Raw genomic sequence first — 20,139 nt, 5'->3', positions numbered from 1 at the left:
GAACCAAGGCCCTCGCTAGGCTTTCGCAGAATAATATTGTAAGGAAATGAGGGGCTCGATGAGGAAATACAGAAAGATAGTTCGTTAGTCTACAACGCCAAAGGAGGCATAGACGTGTAATTAGGCTCTTTTTTTACCTCGGGTAATGAAGTTAACATTTTGTTTAAATATACGGAAGAAAGACAGAAAGAAAAACACGCGCCCACAGTGGGGACCGAACCCACGCCTTTCGATTAGATCTCGAATGCCTTACCAATTCGGCTATCTGGGCGACGGTGTTCTCCTTCACTTTCTGGGCAATTTATATTTTACTAGAAGTGTATCTGACGCTTGAGGGTGGTAGCCAGCGCCACTTTGACTACACGGGGAGAAGGGGACCTTCTTTTCAACCCCCGGGGCGTGACTCGAACGTCTACAGCCTGTCATGAGCGGGTAACTGGCGGGAAGCCCCCTTATAATACGTAGGCGTCAAGGCTGCCAGAACCAAGACCCTCGCTAAGCTTTCGCAGAATAATATAGTAAGGAAATGAGGGGCTCGATGAGGAAATACAGAAAGATAGGTCGGCAGTCTACAACGCCAAAGGAGGCATAGAGGTGTAATTAGGCTCTTTTTTTACTACGGTTAATGAAGTTAACGTTTTGTTTAAATACACGGAAGAAAGAAAGAAAGAAAAACAAGGGCCCAGAGTGGGGACCGAACCCACGCCTTCCGATTAGATCTCGAATGCCTTACCAATTCGGCTATCTGGGTGACTGTGTTCTCCTTCACTTTCTGGGCTATTTATATTTTACTAGAAATGTATCTCACGCTAGAGGGTGGTAGCCAGCGCCACTTTGACTACACGGGGAGAAGGGGACCTTCTTTTCAAGCCCCGGGGCGTGACTCGAACGTCTACAGCCTGTCATGAGCGGGTAACTGGCGGGAAGCCCTTCTATGCTGCCTAGGCATCAAGGCTGCCAGAACCGAGACCCTCGCTAGGCTTTCGCAGAATAATATAGTAAGGAAATGAGGGGCTCGATGGGGAAATACAGAAAGATAGGTCGGCAGTCTACAACGCCAAAAGAGGCATAGAGGTGTAGTTAGGCTCTTTTTTTACTACGGTTAATTAAGTTACCATTTTGTTTTATTATACGGAAGAAAGAAAGAAAGAAAAACACGCGCCCACAGTGGGGACCGAACCCACGCCTTTCGATTAGATCTCGAATGCCTTACCAATTCGGCTATCTGGGCGACGGTGTTCTCCTTCACTTTCTGGGCTATTTATATTTTACTAGAAATGTATCTGACGCTTGACGGTGGTAGCCAGCGCCACTTTGACTACACGGGGAGAAGGGGACCTTCTTTTCAACCCCCGGGGCGATACTCGAACGTCTACAGCCTGTCATGAGCGGGTAACTGGCGGGAAGCCCTCTTATGCTACCTAGGCATCAAGGCTGCCAGAACCGAAACCTTCACTAGGCTTTCGCAGAATAATATAGTAAGGAAATGAGGGGCTCGATGAGGAAATACAGAAAGATAGGTCGGCAGTCTACAACGCCAAAGGAGGCATAGGGGTGTAGTTGGGCTCTTTTTTTACCTCGGGTAATGAAGTTAACATTTTGTTTAAATATACGGAAGAAAGACAGAAAGAAAAACACGCGCCCACAGTGGGGACCGAACCCACGCCTTTCGATTAGATCTCGAATGCCTTACCACTTCGGCTATCTGGGCGACTGTGTTCTCCTTCACTTTGTGGGCTATTTATATTTTACTAGAAGTGTATCTGACGCTTGAGGGTGGTAGCCAGCGCCACTTTGACTACACGGGGAGAAGGGGACCTTCTTTTCAACCCCCGGGGCGTGACTCGAACGTCTACAGCCTGTCATGAGAGGGTAACTGGCGGGAAGCCCTCTTATACTACATAGGCGTCAAGGCTGCCAGAACCAAGGCCCTCGCTAGGCTTTCGCAGAATAATATAGTAAGGAAATGAGGGGCTCGATGAGCAAATACAGAAAGATAGGTCGTTAGTCTACAACGCCAAAGGAGGCATAGACGTGTAATTAGGCTCTTTTTTTTACCTCGGGTAATGAGGTTAACATTTTGTTTAAATATACGGAAGAAAGACAAAGAAAAACACGCGCCCACAGTGGGGACCGAACTCACGCCTTTCGATTAGATCTCGAATGCCTTACCAATTCGGCTATCTGGGCGACGGTGGTCTCCTTCACTTTCTGGGCAATTTATATTTTACTAGAAGTGTATCTGACGCTTGAGGGTGGTAGCCAGCGCCACTTTGACTACACGGGGAGAAGGGGACCTTCTTTTCAACCCCCGGGGCGTGACTCGAACGTCTACAGCCTGTCATGAGCGGGTAACTGGCGGGAAGCCCTCTTATAATACGTAGGCGTCAAGGCTGCCAGAACCGAGACCCTCGCTAGGCTTTCGCAGAATAATATAGTAAGGAAATGAGGGGCTCGATGAGGAAATACAGAAAGATAGGTCGGCAGTCTACAACGCCAAAGGAGGCATAGGGGTGAAGTTAGGCTATTTTTTTTACCTCGGGTAATGAAGTTAACATTTTGTTTAAATATACGGAAGAAAGACAGAAAGAAAAACACGCGCCCACAGTGGGCACCGAACCCACGCCTTTCGATTAGATCTCGAATGCCTTACCAATTCGGCTATCTGGGCGACTGTGTTCTCCTTCACTTTCTGGGCTATTTATATTTTACTAGAAATGTATCTGACGCTTGAGGGTGGTAGCCAGCGCCACTTTGACTACACGGGGAGAAGGGGACCTTCTTTTCAAGCCCCGGGGCGTGACTCGAACGTCTACAGCCTGTCATGAGCGGGTAACTGGCGGGAAGCCCTCCTATGCTACCTAGGCATCAAGGCTGCCAGATCCTAAACCCTCGCTAGGCTTTCGCAGAATAATATAGTAAGGAAATGAGGGGCTCGAGGAGGAAATACAGAAAGATAGGTCATCAGTCTACAATGCCAAAGGAGGCATAGGGGTGTAGTTAGGCTCTTTTTTTTACTACGGTTAATGAAGTTAACATTTTGTTTAAATATACGGAAGAAAGAAATAAAAACACGCGCCCAGAGTGGGGACCGAACCCACGCCTTTCGATTAGATCTCGAATGCCTTACCAATTCGGCTATCTGGGCGACTATGTTCTCCTTCACTTTCTGGGCAATTTATATTTTACTAGAAGTGTATCTGACGCTTGAGGGTGGTAGCCAGCGCCACTTTGACTACACGGGGAGAAGGGGACCTTCTTTTCAACCCCCGGGGCGTGACTCGAACGTCTACAGCCTGTCATGAGCGGGTAACTGGCGAGAAGCCCTCTTATGCTACCTATGCATCAAGGCTGCCATAACCGAGACCCTCGCTAGGCTTTCGCAGAATAATATAGTAAGGAAATGAGGGGCTCGATGAGGAAATACAGAAAGATAGTTCGTTAGTCTACAACGCCAAAGGAGGCATAGACGTGTAATTAGGCTCTTTTTTTACCTCGGGTAATGAAGTTAACATTTTGTTTAAATATACGGAAGAAAGACAGAAAGAAAAACACGCGCCCACAGTGGGGACCGAACCCACGCCTTTCGATTAGATCTCGAATGCCTTACCAATTCGGCTATCTGGGCGACGGTGTTCTCCTTCACTTTCTGGGCAATTTATATTTTACTAGAAGTGTATCTGACGCTTGAGGGTGGTAGCCAGCGCCACTTTGACTACACGGGGAGAAGGGGACCTTCTTTTCAACCCCCGGGGCGTGACTCGAACGTCTACAGCCTGTCATGAGCGGGTAACTGGCGGGAAGCCCCCTTATAATACGTAGGCGTCAAGGCTGCCAGAACCAAGACCCTCGCTAAGCTTTCGCAGAATAATATAGTAAGGAAATGAGGGGCTCGATGAGGAAATACAGAAAGATAGGTCGGCAGTCTACAACGCCAAAGGAGGCATAGAGGTGTAATTAGGCTCTTTTTTTACTACGGTTAATGAAGTTAACGTTTTGTTTAAATACACGGAAGAAAGAAAGAAAGAAAAACAAGGGCCCAGAGTGGGGACCGAACCCACGCCTTCCGATTAGATCTCGAATGCCTTACCAATTCGGCTATCTGGGTGACTGTGTTCTCCTTCACTTTCTGGGCTATTTATATTTTACTAGAAATGTATCTCACGCTAGAGGGTGGTAGCCAGCGCCACTTTGACTACACGGGGAGAAGGGGACCTTCTTTTCAAGCCCCGGGGCGTGACTCGAACGTCTACAGCCTGTCATGAGCGGGTAACTGGCGGGAAGCCCTTCTATGCTGCCTAGGCATCAAGGCTGCCAGAACCGAGACCCTCGCTAGGCTTTCGCAGAATAATATAGTAAGGAAATGAGGGGCTCGATGGGGAAATACAGAAAGATAGGTCGGCAGTCTACAACGCCAAAAGAGGCATAGAGGTGTAGTTAGGCTCTTTTTTTACTACGGTTAATTAAGTTACCATTTTGTTTTATTATACGGAAGAAAGAAAGAAAGAAAAACACGCGCCCACAGTGGGGACCGAACCCACGCCTTTCGATTAGATCTCGAATGCCTTACCAATTCGGCTATCTGGGCGACGGTGTTCTCCTTCACTTTCTGGGCTATTTATATTTTACTAGAAATGTATCTGACGCTTGACGGTGGTAGCCAGCGCCACTTTGACTACACGGGGAGAAGGGGACCTTCTTTTCAACCCCCGGGGCGTGACTCGAACGTCTACAGCCTGTCATGAGCGGGTAACTGGCGAGAAGCCCTCTTATGCTACCTATGCATCAAGGCTGCCATAACCGAGACCCTCGCTAGGCTTTCGCAGAATAATATAGTAAGGAAATGAGGGGCTCGATGAGGAAATACAGAAAGATAGGTCGGCAGTCTAACACGCCAAAGGAGGCATAGGGGTGAAGTTAGGCTATTTTTTTTACCTCGGGTAATGAAGTTAACATTTTGTTTAAATATACGGAAGAAAGACAGAATGAAAAACACGCGCCCACAGTGGGGACCGAACCCACGCCTTTCGATTAGATCTCGAATGCCTTACCAATTCGGCTATCTGGGCTACTGTGTTCTCCTTCACTTTCTGGGCTATTTATATTTTACTAGAAGTGTATCTGACGCTTGAGGGTGGTAGCCAGCGCCACTTTGACTACACGGGGAGAAGGGGACCTTCTTTTCAACCCCCGGGGCGTGACTCGAACGTCTACAGCCTGTCATGAGAGGGTAACTGGCGGGAAGCCCTCTTATACTACATAGGCGTCAAGGCTGCCAGAACCAAGGCCCTCGCTAGGCTTTCGCAGAATAATATAGTAAGGAAATGAGGGGCTCGATGAGGAAATACAGAAAGATAGGTCGGCAGTCTAACACGCCAAAGGAGGCATAGGGGTGAAGTTAGGCTATTTTTTTTACCTCGGGTAATGAAGTTAACATTTTGTTTAAATATACGGAAGAAAGACAGAATGAAAAACACGCGCCCACAGTGGGGACCGAACCCACGCCTTTCGATTAGATCTCGAATGCCTTACCAATTCGGCTATCTGGGCTACTGCGTTCTCCTTCACTTTCTGGGCTATTTATATTTTACTAGAAGTGTATCTGACGCTTGAGGGTAGTAGCCAGCGCCACTTTGACTACACGGGGAGAAGGGGACCTTCTTTTCAACCCCCGGGGCGTGACTCGAACGTCTACAGCCTGTCATGAGAGGGTAACTGGCGGGAAGCCCTCTTATACTACATAGGCGTTAAGGCTGCCAGAACCAAGGCCCTCGCTAGGCTTTCGCAGAATAATATAGTAAGGAAATGAGGGGCTCGATGAGGAAATACAGAAAGATAGGTCGTTAGTCTACAACGCCAAAGGAGGCATAGACGTGTAATTAGGCTCTTTGTTTTACCTCGGGTAATGAAGTTAACATTTTGTTTAAATATACGGAAGAAAGACAGAAAGAAAAACACGCGCCCACAGTGGGGACCGAACCCACGCCTTTCGATTAGATCTCGAATGCCTTACCAATTCGGCTATCTGGGCGACGGTGTTCTCCTTCACTTTCTGGGCAATTTATATTTTACTAGAAGTGTATCTGACGCTTGAGGGTGGTAGCCAGCGCCACTTTGACTACACGGGGAGAAGGGGACCTTCTTTTCAACTCCCGGGGCGTGACTCGAACGTCTACAGCCTGTCATGAGCGGGTAACTGGCGGGAAGCCCTCTTATGCTACCTAGGCATCAAGGCTGCCAGAACCGAACCCTCGCTAGGCTTTCTCAGAATAATATAGTAAGGAAATGAGGGGCTCGATGAGGAAATACAGAAAGATAGGTCGGCAGTGTACAACGCCAAAGGAGGCTTAGGGGTGTAGTTAGGCTCTTTTTTTTTACTTCGGGTAATGAAGTTACCATTTTGTTTTAATATACGGAAGAAAGAAAGAAAGAAAAACGCGCCAAGAGTGGGGACCGAACCCACGCCTTTCGATTAGATCTCGAATGCCTTACCAATTCGGCTATCTGGGTGACTGTGTTCTCCTTCGCTGTCTGGGCTATTTATATTTTACTAGAAATGTATCTGACGCTTGAGGGTGGTAGCCAGCGCCACTTTGACTACACGGGGAGAAGGGGACCTTCTTTTCAACCCCCGGGCCGTGACTCGAACTTCTACAGCCTGTCATGAGCGGGTAACTGGCGGGAAGCCCTCTTATGCTACCTAGGCATCAAGGCTGCCAGAACCGAGACCCTCGCTAGGCTTTCGCAGAATAATATAGTAAGGAAAAGAGGGGCTCGATGAGGAAATACAGAAAGATAGGTCGGCAGTCTACAACACCAAAGGAGGCATAGGGGTGTAGTTAGGCTCTTTTTTTTACTACGGTTAATGAAGTTAACATTTTATTTAAACATACGGAAGACTAAAAGAAAAACACGCGCCCACAGTGGCGCCCGAACCCACACCTTCCGATTAGATCTCGAATGCCTTACCAATTCGGCTATCTGGGCGACTGTGTTCTCCTTCGCTGTCTGGGCTATTTATATTTTACTAGAAATGTATCTGACGCTTGAGGGTGGTAGCCAGCGCCACTTTGACTACACGGGGAGAAGGGGACCTTCTTTTCAACCCCAGGGGCGTGACTCGAACGTCTACAGCCTGTCATGGGCGGGTAACTGGCGTGAAGCCCTCTTATGCTACCTAGGCATCAAGGCTGCCAGAACCGAGACCCTCGCTAGGCTTTCGCTGAATAATATAGTAATGAAATGAGGGGCTCGACGAGGAAATACAGAAAGATAGGTCATCAGTCTACAATGCCAAAGGAGGCATAGGGGTGTAGTTAGGCTCTTTTTTTTACTTCGGGTAATGAAGTTAACATTTTGTTTAAATATACGGAAGAAAGAAAGAAAGAAAAACACGCGCCCAGAGTAGGGACCGAGCTCACGCCTTTCGATTAGATTTCGAATGCCTTACCAATTCGGCTATCTGGGTGACTGTGTTCTCCTTCGCTGTTTGGGCTATTTATATTTTACTAGAAATGTATCTAACGCTTGAGGGTGGTAGCCAGCGCCACTTTGACTACACGGGGAGAAGGGGCACTTCTTTTCAACCACCGGGGCGTGACTCGAACGTCTACAGCCTGTCATGAGCGGGTAACTGGCGAGAATCCCTCTTATGCTACCTAGGCATCAAGGCTGCCAGAACCGAGACCCTCGCTAGGCTTTCGCTGAATTATATAGTAAGGAAATGAGGGGCTAGATGAGGAAATACAGAAATATAGGTCGGCAGTCTACAACACTAAAGGAGGCATAGGGGTGAAGTTAGGCTCTTTTTTTCCTCATGTAATGAAGTTAACATTTTGTTTAAATATACGGAAGAAAGACAGAAAGAAAAACACGCGCCCACAGTGGGGACCGAACCCACGCCTTTCGATTAGATCTCGAATGCCTTACCAATTCGGCTATCTGGGCGACTGTGTTCTCCTTCACTTTCTGGGCTATTTATATTTTACTAGAAATGTATCTGACGCTTGAGGGTGGTAGCCAGCGCCACTTTGACTACACGGGGAGAAGGGGACCTTCTTTTCAAGCCCCGGGGCGTGACTCGAACGTCTACAGCCTGTCATGAGCGGGTAACTGGCGGGAAGCCCTCCTATGCTACCTAGGCATCAAGGCTGCCAGATCCTAAACCCTCGCTAGGCTTTCGCAGAATAATATAGTAAGGAAATGAGGGGCTCGACGAGGAAATACAGAAAGATAGGTCATCAGTCTACAATGCCAAAGGAGGCATACGGGTGTAGTTAGGCTCTTTTTTTTACTACGGTTAATGAAGTTAACATTTTGTTTAAATATACGGAAGAAAGAAAGAAAAACACGCGCCCAGAGTGGGGACCGAACCCACGCCTTTCAATTAGATCTCGAATGCCTTACCAATTCGGCTATCTGGGCGACTATGTTCTCCTTCGCTGTCTGGGCTATTTATATTATACTAGAAATGTATCTGATGCTTGAGGGTGGTAGCCAGCGCCACTTTGACTACACAGGGAGAAGGAGACCTTCTTTTCAACCCCTGGGGCGTGACTCGAACGTCTACAGCCTGTCATGAGCGGGTGACTGGCGGGAAGCCCTCTTATACTACGTAGGCATCAAGGCTGCCAGAACCGAGACCCTCGCTAGGCTTTCGCAGAATAATATAGTAAGGAAATGAGGGGCTCGATGAGGAAATACAGAAAGATAGGTCGGCAGTCTACAACGCCAAAGGAGGCTTAGGGGTGTAGTTAGTCTCTTTTTTACTTTGGGTAATGAAGTTACCATTTTGTTTTAATATACGGAAGAAAGAAAGAAAGAAAAACAAGGGCCCAGAGTGGGGACCGAACCCACGCCTTCCGATTAGATCTCGAATGCCTTACCAATTCGGCTATATGGGTGACTGTGTTCTCCTTCACTTTCTGGGCTATTTATATTTTACTAGAAATGTATCTGACGCTTGAGGGTGGTAGCCAGCGCCACTTTGACTACACGGGGAGAAGGGGACCTTCTTTTCAAGCCCCGGGGCGTGACTCGAACGTCTACAGCCGGTCATGAGCGGGTAACTGGCAGGAAGCCCTCCTATGCTACCTAGGCATCAAGGCTGCCAGATCCGAGACCCTCGCTAGGCTTTCGGAGAATAATATAGTAAGGAAATGAGGAGCTCGAGGAGGAAATACAGAAAGATAGGTCATCAGTCTACAATACCAAAGGAGGCATAGCGATGTAGTTAGGCTCTTTTTTTTACTACGGTTAATGAAGTTAACATTTTGTTTAAATATACGGAAGAAAGAAAGAAAAAAAAACACGCGCCCAGAGTGGGGACCGAACCCACGCCTTTCGATTAGAACTCGAATGCCTTAACAATTCGGCTATCTGGGCGACTGTGTTCTCCTTCACTTTCTGGGCTATTTATATTTTACTACAAGTGTATCTGACGCTTGAGGATGGTAGCCAGCGCCAATTTGACTACACGGGGAGAAGGGGACCTTCTTTTCAACCCCCGGGCCGTGACTCGAACGTCTACAGCCTGTCATGAGCGGGTAACTGTCGGGAAGCCCTCTTATACTACGTAGGCATCAAGGCTGCCAGAACCGAGACCCTCGCTAGGCTTTCGCAGAATAATATAGTAAGGAAATGAGGGGCTCGATGAGGAAATACAGAAAGATAGGTCGGCAGTCTACAAGGCCAAAGGAGGCATAGGGGTGAAGTTGGGCTCTTTTTTTTACCTCGGGTAATGAAGTTAACAATTTGTTTAAATATACGGAAGAAAGACAGAAAGAAAAACACGCGCCCACAGTGGGGCCCGAACGCACGCCTTCTGATTAGATCTAGAATGCCTTACCAAATCGGCTATCTGGGCGACTGTGTTCTCCTCCACTTTCTGGGCTATTTATATTTTACTAGAAATGTATCTGACGCTTGACGGTGGTAGCCAGCGCCACTTTGACTACACGGGGAGAAGGGGACCTTCTCTTAAACCCCCGGGGCGTGACTCGAACGTCTACAGCCTGTCATGAGCGGGTAACTGGCGAGAAGCCCTCTTATGCTACCTATGCATCAAGGCTGCCATATCCGAGACCCTCGCTAGGCTTTCGCAGAATAATATAGTAAGGAAATGAGGGGCTCGATGAGGAAATACAGAAAGATAGGTCGGCAGTCTAACACGCCAAAGGAGGCATAGGGGTGAAGTTAGGCTATTTTTTTTACGTCGGGTAATGAAGTTAACATTTTGTTTAAATATACGGAAGAAAGACAGAATGAAAAACACGCGCCCACAGTGGGGACCGAACCCACGCCTTTCGATTAGATCTCGAATGCCTTACCAATTCGGCTATCTGGGCTACTGTGTTCTCCTTCACTTTCTGGGCTATTTATATTTTACTAGAAGTGTATCTGACGCTTGAGGGTGGTAGCCAGCGCCACTTTGACTACACGGGGAGAAGGGGACCTTCTTTTTAACCCCCGGGGCGTGACTCGAACGTCTACAGCCTGTCATGAGAGGGTAACTGGCGGGAAGCCCTCTTATACTACATAGGCGTCAAGGCTGCCAGAACCAAGGCCCTCGCTAGGCTTTCGCAGAATAATATAGTAAGGAAATGAGGGGCTCGATGAGGAAATACAGAAAGATAGGTCGTTAGTCTACAACGCCAAAGGACGCATAGACGTGTAATTAGGCTCTTTTTTTTACCTCGGGTAATGAAGTTAACATTTTGTTTAAATATACGGAAGAAAGACAGAAAGAAAAACACGCGCCCACAGTGGGGACCGAACCCACGCCTTTCGATTAGATCTCGAATGCCTTACCAATTCGGCTATCTGGGCGACGGTGTTCTCCTTCATTTTCTGGGCAATTTATATTTTACTAGAAGTGTATCTGACGCTTGAGGGTGGTAGCCAGTGCCACTTTGACTACACGGGGAGAAGGGGACCTTCTTTTCAACCCCCGGGGCGTGACTCGAACGTCTACAGCCTGTCATGAGCGGGTAACTGGCGGGAAGCCCTCTTATAATACGTAGGCGTCAAGGCTGCCAGAACCGAGACCCTCGCTAGGCTTTCGCAGAATAATATAGTAATTAAATGAGGGGCTCGATGAGGAAATACAGAAAGATAGGTCGGCAGTCTACAACGCCAAAGGAGGCATAGAGGTGAAGTTAGGCTATTTTTTTTACCTCGGGTAATGAAGTTAACATTTTGTTTAAATATACGGAAGAAAGACAGAATGAAAAACACGCGCCCACAGTGGGGACCGAACCCACGCCTTTCGATTAGATCTCGAATGCCTTACCAATTCGGCTATTTGGGCGACGGTGTTCTCCTTCACTTTCTGGGCTATTTATATTTTACTAGAAATGTATCTGACGCTTGACGGTGGTAGCCAGCGCCACTTTGACTACACGGGGAGAAGGGGACCTTCTTTTCAACCCCCGGGGCGTGACTCGAACGTCTACAGCCTGTCATGAGCGGGTAACTGGCGAGAAGCCCTCTTATGCTACCTATGCATCAAGGCTGCCATAACCGAGACCCTCGCTAGGCTTTCGCAGAATAATATAGTAAGGAAATGAGGGGCTCGATGAGGAAATACAGAAAGATAGGTCGGCAGTCTAACACGCCAAAGGAGGCATAGGGGTGAAGTTAGGCTATTTTTTTTACCTCGGGTAATGAAGTTAACATTTTGTTTAAATATACGGAAGAAAGACAGAATGAAAAACACGCGCCCACAGTGGGCACCGAACCCACGCCTTTCGATTAGATCTCGAATGCCTTACCAATTCGGCTATCTGGGCGACTGTGTTCTCCTTCACTTTCTGGGCTATTTATATTTTACTAGAAGTGTATCTGACGCTTGAGGGTGGTAGCCAGCGCCACTTTGACTACACGGGGAGAAGGGGACCTTCCTTCAACCCCCGGACCGTGACTCGAACTTCTACAGCCTGTCAAGAGCGGGTAACTGGCGGGAAGCCCTCTTATGCTACCTAGGCATCAAGGCTGCCAGAACCGAGACCCTCGCTAGGCTTTCGCAGAATAATATAGTAAGGAAAAGAGGGGCTTGATGAGGAAATACAGAAAGATAGGTCGGCAGTCTACAACGCCAAAGGAGGCATAGGGGTGTAGTTAGGCTCTTTTTTTTACTACGGTTAATGAAGTTAACATTTTATTTAAACATACGGAAGACTAAAAGAAAAACGCGCCCACAGTGGCGACCGAACCCACACCTTCCGATTAGATCTCGAATGCCTTACCAATTCGGCTATCTGGGCGACTGTGTTCTCCTTCGCTGTCTGGGCTATTTATATTTTACTAGAAATGTATCTGACGCTTGAGGGTGGTAGCCAGCGCCACTTTGACTACACGGGGAGAAGGGGACCTTCTTTTCAACCCCCGGGGCGTGACTCGAACGTCTACAGCCTGTCATGGGCGGGTAACTGGCGAGAAGCCCTCTTATGCTACCTAGGCATCAAGGTTGCCAGAACCGAGACCCTCGCTAGGCTTTCGCTGAATAATATAGTAATGAAATGAGGGGCTCGACGAGGAAATACAGAAAGATAGGTCATCAGTCTACAATGCCAAAGGAGGCATAGGGGTGTAGTTAGGCTCTTTTTTTTTACTTCGGGTAATGAAGTTAACATTTTGTTTAAATATATGGAAGAAAGAAAGAAAGAAAAACACGCGCCCAGAGTAGGGACCGAGCCCACGCCTTTCGATTAGATTTCGAATGCCTTACCAATTCGGCTATCTGGGTGACTGTGTTCTCCTTCGCTGTTTGGGCTATTTATATTTTACTAGAAATGTATCTAACGCTTGAGGGTGGTAGCCAGCGCCACTTTGACTACACGGGGAGAAGGGGACCTTCTTTTCAACCACCGGGGCGTGACTCGAACGTCTACAGCCTGTCATGAGCGGGTAACTGGCGAGAAGCCCTCTTATGCTACCTAGGCATCAAGGCTGCCAGAACCGAGACCCTCGCTAGGCTTTCGCTGAATAATATAGTAAGGAAATGAGGGGCTAGATGAGGAAATACAGAAATATAGGTCGGCAGTCTACAACGCTAAAGGAGGCATAGGGGTGAAGTTAGGCTCTTTTTTTACCTCGGGTAATGAAGTTAACATTTTGTTTAAATATACGGAAGAAAGACAGAAAGAAAAACACGCGCCCACAGTGGGGACCGAACCCACGCCTTTCGATTAGATCTCGAATGCCTTACCAATTCGGCTATCTGGGCGACTGTGTTCTCCTTCACTTTCTGGGCTATTTATATTTTACTAGAAATGTATCTGACGCTTGAGGGTGGTAGCCAGCGCCACTTTGACTACACAGGGAGAAGGGGACCTTCTTTTCAAGCCCCGGGGCGTGACTCGAACGTCTACAGCCTGTCATGAGCGGGTAACTGGCGGGAAGCCCTCCTATGCTACCTAGGCATCAAGGGTGCCAGATCCTAAACCCTCACTAGGCTTTCGCAGAATAATATAGTAAGGAAATGAGGGGCTCGAGGAGGAAATACAGAAAGATAGGTCGGCAGTCTACAACGCCAAAGGAGGCATAGGGGTGAAGTTGGGCTCTTTTTTTTACCTCGGGTAATGAAGTTAACAATTTGTTTAAATATACGGAAGAAAGACAGAAAGAAAAACACGCGCCCACAGTGGGGCCCGAACGCACGCCTTCTGAATAGATCTCGAATGCCTTACCAAATCGGCTATCTGGGCGAGTGTGTTCTCCTTCACTTTCTGGGCTATTTATATTTTATTAGAAATGTATCTGACGCTTGACGGTGGTAGCCAGCGCCACTTTGACTACACGGGGAGAAGGGGACCTTCTTTTCAACCCCCGGGGCGTGACTCGAACGTCTACTTCCTGTCATGAGCGGGTAACTGGCGGGAAGCCCTCCTATGCTGCCTAGGCATCAAGGCTGCCAGAACCGAGACCCTCGCTAGGCTTTCGCAGAATAATATAGTAAGGAAATGAGGGGCTCGATGGGGAAATACAGAAAGATAGGTCGGCAGTCTACAACGCCAAAAGAGGCATAGAGGTGTAGTTAGGTTCTTTTTTTACTACGGTTAATTAAGTTACCATTTTGTTTTATTATACGGAAGAAAGAAAGAAAGAAAAACGCGCCCAGAGTGGGGACCGAACCCACACCTTTTGATTAGATCTCGAGTGCCTTACCAATTCGGCTATCTGGGCGACTGTGTTCTCCTTCACTTTCTGGGCTATTTATATTTTACTAGAAATGTATCTGACGCTTGAGGGTGGTAGCCAGCGCCACTTTGACTACACGGGGAGGAGGGGACCTTCTTTTCAACTCCCGGGGCGTGACTCGAACGTCTACAGCCTGTCATGAGCGGGTAACTGGCGGGAAGCCCTCTTATGCTACCTAGGCATCAAGCTGCCAGAACCGAACCCTCGCTAGGCTTTCGCAGAATAATATAGTAAGGAAAAGAGGGGCTTGATGAGGAAATACAGAAAGATAGGTCGGCAGTCTACAACGCCAAAGGAGGCATAGGGGTGTAGTTAGGCTCTTTTTTTTACTACGGTTAATGAAGTTAACATTTTATTTAAACATACGGAAGACTAAAAGAAAAACACGCGCCCACAGTGGCGACCGAACCCACACCTTCCGATTAGATCTCGAATGCCTTACCAATTCGGCTATCTGGGTGACTGTGTTGTCCTTCGCTGTCTGGGCTATTTATATTTTACTAGAAATGTATCTGACGCTTGAGGGTGGTAGCCAGCGCCACTTTGACTACACGGGGAGAAGGGGACCTTCTTTTCAACCCACGGGCCGTGACTCGAACTTCTACAGCCTGTCATGAGCGGGTAACTGGCGGGAAGCCCTCTTATGCTACCTAGGCATCAAGGCTGCCAGAACCGAGACCCTCGCTAGGTGTTCGCAGAATAATATAGTAAGGAAAAGAGGGGCTTGATGAGGAAATACAGAAAGATAGGTCGGCAGTCTACAACGCCAAAGGAGGCATAGGGGTGTAGTTAGGCTCTTTTTTTTACTTCGGGTAATGAAGTTAACATTTTGTTTAAATATACGGAAGAAAGAAAGAAAGAAAAACACGCGCCCAGAGTAGGGACCGAGCCCACGCCTTTCGATTAGATTTCGAATGCCTTACCAATTCGGCTATCTGGGTGACTGTGTTCTCCTTCGCTGTTTGGGCTATTTATATTTTACTAGAAATGTATCTAACGCTTGAGGGTGGTAGCCAGCGCCACTTTGACTACACGGGGAGAAGGGGACCTTCTTTTCAACCACCGGGGCGTGACTCGAACGTCTACAGCCTGTCATGAGCGGGTAACTGGCAAGAAGCCCTCTTATGCTACCTAGGCATCAAGGCTGCCAGAACCGAGACCCTCGCTAGGCTTTCGCTGAATTATATAGTAAGGAAATGAGGGGCTAGATGAGGAAATACAGAAATATAGGTCGGCAGTCTACAACGCTAAAGGAGGCATAGGGGTGAAGTTAGGCTCTTTTTTTACCTCGGGTAATGAAGTTAACATTTTGTTTAAATATACGGAAGAAAGACAGAAAGAAAAACACGCGCCCACAGTGGGCACCGAACCCACGCCTTTCGATTACATCTCGAATGCCTTACCAATTCGGCTATCTGGGCGACTGTGTTCTCCTTCACTTTCTGGGCTATTTATATTTTACTAGAAATGTATCTGACGCTTGAGGGTGGTAGCCAGCGCCACTTTGACTACACGGGGAGAAGGGGACCTTCTTTTCAAGCCCCGGGGCGTGACTCGAACATCTACAGCCTGTCATGAGCGGGTAACTGGCGGGAAGCCCTCCTATGCTACCTAGGCATCAAGGCTGCCAGATCCTAAACCCTCGCTAGGCTTTCGCAGAATAATATAGTAAGGAAATGAGGGGCTCGAGGAGGAAATACAGAAAGATAGGTCATCAGTCTACAATGCCAAAGGAGGCATAGGGGTGTAGTTAGGCTCTTTTTTTTACTACGGTTAATGAAGTTAACATTTTGTTTAAATATACGGAAGAAAGAAATAAAAACACGCGCCCAGAGTGGGGACCGAACCCACGCCTTTCGATTAGATCTCGAATGCCTTACCAATTCGGCTATCTGGGCGACTATGTTCTCCTTCGCTGTCTGGGCTATTTATATTATACTAGAAATGTATCTGATGCTTGAGGGTGGTAGCCAGCGCCACTTTGACTACACAGGGAGAAGGAGACCTTCTTTTCAACCCCTGGGGCGTGACTCGAACGTCTACAGCCGGTCATGAGCGGGTGACTGGCGGGAAGCCCTCTTATACTACGTAGGCATCAAGGCTGCCAGAACCGAGACCCTCGCTAGGCTTTCGCAGAATAATATAGTAAGGAAATGAGGGGCTCGATGAGGAAATACAGAAAGATAGGTCGGCAGTCTACAACGCCAAAGGAGGCTTAGGGGTGTAGTTAGGCTCTTTTTTACTTCGGGTAATGAAGTTACCATTTTGTTTTAATATACGGAAGAAAGAAAGAAAAACAAGGGCCCAGAGTGGGGACCGAACCCACGCCTTCCGATTAGATCTCGAATGCCTTACCAATTCGGCTATATGGGTGACTGTGTTCTCCTTCACTTTCTGGGCTATTTATATTTTACTAGAAATGTATCTGACGCTTGAGGGTGGTAGCCAGCGCCACTTTGACTACACGGGGAGAAGGGGACCTTCTTTTCAAGCCCCGGGGCGTGACTCGAACGTCTACAGCCGGTCATGAGCGGGTAACTGGCAGGAAGCCCTCCTATGCTACCTAGGCATCAAGGCTGCCAGATCCGAGACCCTCGCTAGGCTTTCGGAGAATAATATAGTAAGGAAATGAGGGGCTCGAGGGGGAAATACAGAAAGATAGGTCATCAGTCTACAATACCAAAGGAGGCATAGGGATGTAGTTAGGCTCTTTTTTTTACTACGGTTAATGAAGTTAACATTTTGTTTAAATATACAGAAGAAAGAAAGAAAAAAAAACGCGCCCAGAGTGGGGACCGAACCCACGCCTTTCGATTAGAACTCGAATGCCTTAACAATTCGGCTATCTGGGCGACTGTGTTCTCCTTCACTTTCTGGGCTATTTATATTTTACTAGAAGTGTATCTGACGCTTGAGGATGGTAGCCAGCGCCAATTTGACTACACGGGGAGAAGGGGACCTTCTTTTCAACCCCCGGGCCGTGACTCGAACGTCTACAGCCTGTCATGAGCGGGTAACTGTCGGGAAGCCCTCTTATACTACGTAGGCATCAAGGCTGCCAGAACCGAGACCCTCGCAAGGCTTTCGTAGAATAATATAGTAAGGAAATGAGGGGCTCGATGAGGAAATACAGAAAGATATGTCATCAGTCTACAATGCCAAAGGAGGCATAGGGGTGTAGTTAGGCTCTTTTTTTTACTACGGTAATGAAGTTAACATTTTGTTTAAATATACGGAAGAAAGAAAGAAAGAAAAACACGCGCCCAGAGTGGGGACCGAACCCACGCCTTTCGATTAGATCTCGAATGCCTTACCAATTCGATATCTGGGTGACTGTGTTCTCCTTCGCTGTCTGGGGTATTTATATTACACTAGAAATGCATCTGATGCTTGAGGGTGGTAGCCAGCGCTACTTTGACTACACGGGGAGAAGGGGACCTTCTTTTCAACCCCCGGGGTGTGACTCGAAAGTCTACAGCCTGTCATGAGTGGGTAACTGGCCGGAGGCTTTCTTATGCTACCTAGGCATCAAGGCTGCCAGAACCGAGACCCTCGCTAGGCTTTCGCAGAATAATATAGTAAGGAAATGATGGGCTAGATGAGGAAATACAGAAAGATAGGTCGGCAGTCTACAACGCTAAAGGAGGCATAGGGGTGAAGTTAGGCTCTTTTTTTACCTCGGGTAATGAAGTTAACATTTTGTTTAAATATACGGAAGAAAGACAGAAAGAAAAACACGCGCCCACAGTGGGGACCGAACCCACGCCTTTCGATTAGATCTCGAATGCCTTACCAATTCGGCTATCTGGGCGACTGTGTTCTTCACTTTCTGGGCTATTTATATTTTACTAGAAAAGTATCTGACGCTTGAGGGTGGTAGCCAGCGCCACTTTGACTAAACGGGGAGAAGGGGACCTTCTTTTCAACCCCCGGGGCGATACTCGAACGTCTACAGCCTGTCATGAGCGGGTAACTGGCGGGAAGCCCTCTTATGCTACCTAGGCATCAAGGCTGCCAGAACCGAAACCTTCACTAGGCTTTCGCAGAATAATATAGTAAGGAAATGAGGGGCTCGATGAGGAAATACAGAAAGATAGGTCGGCAGTCTACAACGCCAAAGGAGGCATAGGGGTGTAGTTGGGCTCTTTTTTTACCTCGGGTAATGAAGTTAACATTTTGTTTAAATATACGGAAGAAAGACAGAAAGAAAAACACGTGCCCACAGTGGGGACCGAACCCACGCCTTTCGATTAGATCTCGAATGCCTTACCACTTCGGCTATCTGGGCTACTGTGTTCTCCTTCACTTTCTGGGCTATTTATATTTTACTAGAAGTGTATCTGACGCTTGAGGGTGGTAGCCAGCGCCACTTTGACTACACGGGGAGAAGGGGACCTTCTTTTCAAACCCCGGGGCGTGACTCGAACGTCTACAGTCTGTCATGAGTGGGTAACTGGCGGGAGGCCTTCTTATGCTACCTACGCATCAAGGCTGCCAGAACCGAGACCCTCGCTAGGCTTTCGCAGAATAATATAGTAAGGAAATGAGGGGCTCGATGAGGAAATACAGAAAGATAGGTCGGCAGTCTACAACGCCAAAGGAGGCATAGGGGTGAAGTTGGGCTCTTTTTTTTACCTCGGGTAATGAAGTTAACAATTTGTTTAAATATACGGAAGAAAGACAGAAAGAAAAACACGCGCCCACAGTGGGGCCCGAACGCACGCCTTCTGATTAGATCTCGAATGCCTTACCAAATCGGCTATCTGGGCGACTGTGTTGTCCTCCACTTTCTGGGCTATTTATATTTTACTAGAAATGTATCTGACGCTTGACGGTGGTAGCCAGCGCCACTTTGACTACACGGGGAGAAGGGGACCTTCTTTTCAACCCCCGGGGCGTGACTCGAACGTCTACAGCCTGTCATGAGCGGGTAACTGGCGAGAAGCCCTCTTATGCTACCTATGCATCAAGGCTGCCATAACCGAGACCCTCGCTAGGCTTTCGCAGAATAATATAGTAAGGAAATGAGGGGCTCGATGAGGAAATACAGAAAGATAGGTCGGCAGTCTAACACGCCAAAGGAGGCATAGGGGTGAAGTTAGGCTATTTTTTTTACCTCGGGTAATGAAGTTAACATTTTGTTTAAATATACGGAAGAAAGACAGAATGAAAAACACGCGCCCACAGTGGGGACCGAACCCACGCCTTTCGATTAGATCTCGAATGCCTTACCAATTCGGCTATCTGGGCTACTGTGTTCTCCTTCACTTTCTGGGCTATTTATATTTTACTAGAAGTGTATCTGACGCTTGAGGGTGGTAGCCAGCACCACTTTGACTACACGGGGAGAAGGGGACCTTCTTTTCAACCCCCGGGGCGTGACTCGAACGTCTACAGCCTGTCATGAGAGGGTAACTGGCGGGAAGCCCTCTTATACTACATAGGCGTCAAGGCTGCAAGAACCAAGGCCCTCGCTAGGCTTTCGCAGAATAATATAGTAAGGAAATGAGGGGCTCGATGAGGAAATACAGAAAGATAGTTCGTTAGTCTACAACGCCAAAGGAGGCATAGACGTGTAATTAGGCTCTTTTTTTACCTCGGGTAATGAAGTTAACATTTTGTTTAAATATACGGAAGAAAGACAGAAAGAAAAACACGCGCCCACAGTGGGGACCGAACCCACGCCTTTCGATTAGATCTCGAATGCCTTACCAATTCGGCTATCTGGGTGACTGTGTTCTCCTTCGCTGTCTGGGCTATTTATATTTTACTAGAAATGTATCTGACGCTTGAGGGTGGTAGCCAGCGCCACTTTGACTACACGGGGAGAAGGGGACCTTCTTTTCAACCCCCGGGCCGTGACTCGAACTTCTACAGCCTGTCATGAGCGGGTAACTGGCGGGAAGCCCTCTTATGCTACCTAGGCATCAAGGCTGCCAG

At 47.9% G+C, this 20,139-nt stretch overlaps 2 non-coding genes across 2 annotated transcripts; both read right to left on the bottom strand.

The window, feature by feature from the left end:
- Window positions 1-9,312: 9,312 nt before the first annotated feature.
- Trnar-ucu (transfer RNA arginine (anticodon UCU)) lies at window positions 9,313-9,384 on the bottom strand. The gene has a single exon. It is a non-coding gene; the product is annotated as a tRNA-Arg (tRNA).
- A 7,595-nt stretch (window positions 9,385-16,979) lies between these two features.
- Trnar-ucu (transfer RNA arginine (anticodon UCU)) lies at window positions 16,980-17,051 on the bottom strand. The gene has a single exon. It is a non-coding gene; the product is annotated as a tRNA-Arg (tRNA).
- Between the last annotated feature and the right edge of the window lie 3,088 nt (window positions 17,052-20,139).

This window comes from Haemaphysalis longicornis, unplaced genomic scaffold, assembly GCF_048455015.1.
Source record: "Haemaphysalis longicornis isolate Haplotype H1 unplaced genomic scaffold, Haemaphysalis longicornis Haplotype H1 scaffold_11, whole genome shotgun sequence".
Taxonomy (NCBI): domain Eukaryota; kingdom Metazoa; phylum Arthropoda; class Arachnida; order Ixodida; family Ixodidae; genus Haemaphysalis; species Haemaphysalis longicornis.
Note: the sequence above shows the minus strand (reverse complement) of the source record. Positions and strands in the feature narration are given on the sequence as shown.